The 6,018-nt window shown below is 45.6% G+C and overlaps 1 pseudogene; it reads left to right on the forward strand.

Annotated features, from left to right (window-relative positions):
• Window positions 1-495: 495 nt before the first annotated feature.
• LOC136652526 (olfactory receptor 6B1-like) lies at window positions 496-1,483 on the forward strand (annotated as a pseudogene).
• Window positions 1,484-6,018: the final 4,535 nt, after the last annotated feature.

The raw sequence follows: 6,018 nt of genomic DNA on the forward strand, positions 1-6,018 counted from the left end.
GATAACTAGTTTCTCTTGCTTTGGTGTTAGTTACAAGGTCTTTTTGAAACAGTGTTTATGAAAAGGAGAGAAAGGGGTGCAAACATTGTTTAACAATTTTAAAAAATCCATTAACATGAGATTGAAATGAATGCGCTGTTTAGTTTCCACAAAGAGAAAGCGAGAGAGAGATGTTATTTCCGAATGAATATACGTCCAACAGACATTCACTGAAAAAACGTAAGATGGTAGAAATGCAGTGGGTGGGAACTGGTGCAAGGTTTAACTGTCAAAAATGTTCATATATACTCAGTTTAATTAAGGGCACAATCCTATCCAACTTTCCATTGCTGATACAGTTGTGACAGTGGGATGTGTACCATATCCTGCAATGGGAGAGGCAGTCATGGATGCCTGCTCAGAATCATTCTCAATAGAAATTTTAGTGAAGGCAATAGGTGCTCTTGGTTAAAACTGCACTGAACTGCGGTATTGTTTTTCTCCCCCTAGATGCAGATGATGGCAATCAGAGAAGAGGGAAATCAAACCATCAACACAGAATTAATTCTTCAGGGTTTTGGAGATTTTCAGGATCTCAATGTTGTCCTCTTCCTCTTATTTCTAGTGATTTACATTCTCACCATGGCTGGGAACATCCTCATTGTTGTATTAGTTGTGGCAAAAAATAACCTTCACACTCCCATGTACTTTTTCCTTGCAAATCTCTCTTGCCTGGAGACCTTCTACTCTTCAACCATCCTGCCCAAGATCCTTGCTGGTTTGACTGGGGAGAAAGCTATTTCCATTCCTGGCTGCATTGCCCAGTTTTATTTCTTTACTGCTTTAGTGCTCACCGAATTGGGCCTCCTAGCTATTATGTCTTATGACAGGTATATAGCAATATGTATGCCCCTACATTATGCCTCTGTTATGAGTGACAGACTCTGCCTTATCATGGCTGTTGGGTCTTGGATGAATGGGTTCCTGGCCATGTCAGTAATGATGTATCTGATGACCAGATTGACATTCTGTGGTCCCAATGAAATCGACCATTTCTTTTGTGATCTGGCTCCTGTAGCACAAATCACTTGCAGTGAAGTCCACAGATTTGAATTGATGGGATTTGTGTTCTCAACTATTTTCACCCTGCCTCCCTTTTTATTGACTCTGACGTCATACATGTTTATCATCACCACCATCCTACGAATCCCATCTGCCACTGGAAGGCAGAAGGCCTTTTCCCCATGTTCATCACATCTCATTGTTGTTACCATCTATTACAGTACCCTAATCATTGTCTATGTTCTCCCAAATCCAGAAAAAAATGAGAAAGCTGAACAAAGTCTTCTCTGTCTTTTACACTATCCTGACACCCCTGGTCAATCCCCTGGTTTACAGTCTGAGGAACCGAGAAGTGAAAGAGGCCATTAGAACATCCATTGGCAAAGTGATTCAGGTTATAAGACCAAAGGAAAACCAAGTTATTGTTTCAAGAATAAGGTAGTGTGAGCTGAGTCCTAAACCTACTTAAACGTACTTATGCTGTTTATCCCAGCGTAGCATCACCGGTGTTTTACCAGGGTTTTTTTTGGTTTTTTTGGTTTTGTTTTGTTTTGTTTTTTGCATCTGTATATATTTTCCAGTGTGAGCCCCTTTGGGACAGGAACCTATTTCATCCCACAATTTATTTTGCTATGTAAACCACATGATGAACTTCTTTGTTGAAATGCAAAAATAAAAAAGTATTTTAAATATGTAAATACATGCCTGTGCCTCTCCTATATAGAAGATTGTGGGTGGGAAGAATTTATTCATCACAGCCTATGCTAGACTGATTATAGTCTGCAATTCAGGATCTAGCCAAAATTCTGGGAATTACAGAGATATCATATTGTTGTAGGATTCTTGCATTTCCAAGCAAAGGCAGCTAGCATGCCTGTATTGGCACGCTAGCAATGATTGCCATAGCTAGCCCCCCTATCAGCCAGCAGCAGGGCTTTGCTGCCAGCTGATTGGCTGGCTGGCATTAGGGGGCGGGACGACTGAGCCTGATCTAGCACACAGGCGATAGACCCAGCTCAGTTCCGTTTCTGGAAGCGACCGAGCAGGTCGCTTTTCTGGGAGCGGAAAAGAGGCTGCCCCAAGACGGGGCTTGGAGCACGGGGACCCGCACTTGCAGGCTCCCGTCATTGTGGCAGCGGGTAGCCTCTCTGGGGGTGAGCTGCGCGCTCTGCATTATCGCTCCGGGGCGTAGCGACGAGCAGCCCCATGAGCAATCGCGATGGGGGCGACCCGCTGCGCACTCTGCAAGTGGCATCAAGGGGGGTGGCCCGCTGCATGCTCTGTCCGAGCGGCAGCAGTAGGGGGTGGCCTGCTGCGCGCTCTGCCAGCCGAGTGGCTGGGCGCAGCGGCTTTGCACACCCCACGGCTGCAGGTGCCTTTGGAGGGTCCGTGGGGGGGCGGCAGATGCCCGTGGTGGGCGGCCACCCCGCGGTCCCCTTTTGCCAGCCTTGACTGGGCGACCATTGGTGGCGCATTTCAGCGGCCATTGGGGGGTGCCTCATGGCTGGGCGCCATTTTAGGTCCCTGCCTCGTGGCACTCCGCCATTTTAAAAATTCAAATTAGCCTGGCGGGGTGCAGGGAAGGCCAAGCGCTAGGCTGACCTCCCCTTGTGGTGGTAGAAGTGCAGGGTGGGTAGACAGAAGGCCTTCTCGGCATCCAATCTAAGCCAGCAAGGGCAGGGGTGAACCAGAACCGCACTTTGGATGCTTGTCCGGCTCGAGGAGGCAGGCTGGCTAGCCCCTTGTCTGAACTTTGGGGCCTTGCAGGGGTGACCTGAAGGCAGAGTAGTTTGGCTGGCTTACCCTCTTCGGGCAACGGTGAAAGGCAGGCTTAATAACTATTGAGCTACGCCTGGAGTTGGGTGGATGCCCTATGAGACTGGGGGCGTAGACGGCTAGGGCCGTTTCCCCCACTTAGAACCCCACACTTAGGATGGGTATTGTTTACCTATTTTGCCTTGTTGTGCTTGTTGTAAGTTAATAAAGTAGCCCATTTAATCCCATACCTGTTGTCGGCTGTATTTATTGGGGAATGCATGGTAATGAAGTGTTCTGGAGTTGAGCTGGTGTGATTTGCTCCAGACCAAGAATGTTGAGGTGTTTCTTCAGACTTTTAGGCACTGCTTCAAAAGCTCCAATGACAATTGGCTCAATATTGACCTTCTTCTCCTAGAGATACCCATATTCTATTCTCAAGTTGTTGTTGTTGTTGTTGTTGTTGTTGTTGTTGTGCTACTGTGTTTGCTGCTGCTGGTAGTAAGAGTTGATGTCTAGCATTTTTAGGCTTCTTATTTATACCTTATATTTATTCTTATATTTATTTATAGGAAAGAAGGGAAGGACTAGGTTTATTGCAATGAAAATTCTGCTCCCTTTTTGAACTCCCTTTCCTCCAAAGGAGGAAGATGTTTAAACCTGTACTCACACAAGCAGAGAGAACACACATTTGAATGAGGATGAGGACATCCTCCTTGTTAGGAAGTTCAAGACAGAGATCAGCAAATCCAGTGCAGCTTGACTTGAGTTGAGTCACGAGTCTCTGCCCCCTTTAACTTGACTCAAAAACGAATCCTAACAGGTGGACTTTCTGAGTCACCCAGAGCATTTTGGGAACTCTAAAAGACTCCAGTCCTGAGTCTTTTCCATAAAAAACCTCAGCCATGGCTCTGCAGGACAAAATGAAGCTGCTTCTGGGGTGTGTGTTGGAGTTCCCTTTAAACACTTCCCTGATGTCCCCATCCAATCTGTAAACAAGGCAGAAGCAGGTGGGACGGACTATGTGAGATTGGGGACAGAAGCGGCAAGAGGGAGGAGGGTCACGCACAGCAGCTGGGAGGCTTAAGAGTATGACCCAATTCTTTGCAGCTCTACTCAGAACTAGTCCCATTATGGTCATTCATTCAATGAGCCTGCTAGAGTCCTGCCATGAGTTTATGGCTAGGAAATGCCCCCATCCCCTGTATTCTTCTCTCACTCATCCAGGGGATAAAACTTTCATCTAATGATCCAATGATCATTGGTTCCTTCAGAAATGGACAAGGAAACCCACCCCTTCCTCCCCCAACCTCGTACTTGATGCAAAAGCATTAACCCTTCCCTGCCTCCTTGCTGGAACTTCCCTGCTGCTTGCCCGGCCTGAATGATGGCCCCACAAGGTCTTTCACACTGCAGAAAAAGTAAGCAAGCGCACCCAGACACAGAGTCAAGTCTATACATGTGGGGACTCATTTCCAAGTCAGTGGCCTCAGACTTGAGTCAGTGCCGGAGTCACTGACACGCCTGACACAAGTCAGCAAGTCACAAGTGTACACAAGTCAGCAAAAATCATGTGTTTTTGTGACTTGGAGTCACCTGACTTGAGTTCCCATCCCTGGTTCAAGATATTGTAATGTTCAATGTTTGGAGAACTGAGTGAAAGGATTATTTCAATGTCTGTATGGATATATTACTCCTCGCTAATTTCAAATTCCATAAATGGAACGATAGAGGATATTTTTTTCCATTTAATGAGTCATGTGAGACCTCTAGTCCTTTGCTGATGGAATATAGACCAAGGAAACAAATGAGGTAGTCAATTCAGAACATAAATAAGAGCACATGAAGACAAGAAGACATGAAGGAGTCTAGATCCTGGCAAAATATGGTGCTTTTGGCCCATCTGTAGACATGCAAAAAAGGTGAAAATTGATATCATTGCTCTTTAGTTAATTATCCATCCTAATAGTGTTTGTTAATTCATTTGAATATGGATGCAATATGAAATAAGACATAACCTTAGTTACATGAATATTACTGCAGAAGAAGAAAGATGTTGGAGACTATATGATGCTAGTAAATGAACTGGTTTGTCTTATGTCATTGGGCTATGTGATTTATAAATCCATAGAAGAACATTGATAGAACTGTGGGTGAAGCTTTCTTTTCTGAGTTCTCTATGACTTACATATACTATTTCCAGAGGCAGTATCTTCTGAATGCAGGTGAATAACAACAGGAGAGACATAAGTCTTCATCTCCTGCTTGTAGGTCTCTCAGAGGCAACTGATTGGCCTTTGATGCTGGACCAGATGAATCTCTGGATTGATATAAGAGACCTTTCCTTATATTCTTGACTGAGAAATACCATTCAGTTCCCTAAATTCCTTTGGCTCCTTTCAAAATTTTTTAGCAGTTTTAACCAAGAAGAAAACTTTGAACTGTCTTTTATGTGAAATTTGAGGGCACCTGAAGAAATTAGTGACTACTAACCTTCTCTTGGCATATTCTTAGTGTCAATGCCAAGAGTAGTTTCTGAAACAAGAGGTCTACCATGTTGTTTGTTCATGATGAGAAAATATTTCAGTTGCTTTTCCTTAGGTTATCAGTCCAATCTCAATCAAACTTCCTGCACCACAATTCAGTGACACAGAAAAGCCACTGCTATACCCAGTGCAGGCAACAAGGCTGCTGGAGGTCTGGTAAGAGAACGTTTGTCCCCATGCCCCAAGAAAAGCCCCAGCATCCCTTATGGGGCTGCTTGGACCTGCAACAGCAAAATTGCTGGCAGCCCATGTTGGCAGATCAGGCCCAGGAGGGGGGGGGATAGAATTGGGCAGTGCCTCTGCTGCCATTCCTTCCCCCTAAGCATGGTCTGCTTACCCGTCTATTGCACCTCTTCCTGCCCTTCCCCCATCCTGGAATGGAGCCTCTGCACTGCTCTGCACTGCACTTCCCAGCCCCAGCACTCGGTACTTCTCCCGCCTGCACGAGGGGCCAGCACCCATCTGCGCAGGCCTGTATGCTGGTTCTTGCCTCCGCTCAACCATTACAAATTGCTTTCTGGTCCTTTCATGATTGCCATTGCCAGGGCAGTGTGCAGGAGTCCAGCGCTTTGGCCACGGTGGATTGGGCCGTAAGTGAAGTCTTAACATTAAAAAAGATGGTTTATCACACAATGTATCACTTCACACATTTATTTTCTTTGTCTAGATGCAAGTG

The sequence above is a fragment of the Tiliqua scincoides genome, chromosome 5 (genome assembly GCF_035046505.1).
Source record: "Tiliqua scincoides isolate rTilSci1 chromosome 5, rTilSci1.hap2, whole genome shotgun sequence".
NCBI classification, from domain to species: domain Eukaryota; kingdom Metazoa; phylum Chordata; class Lepidosauria; order Squamata; family Scincidae; genus Tiliqua; species Tiliqua scincoides.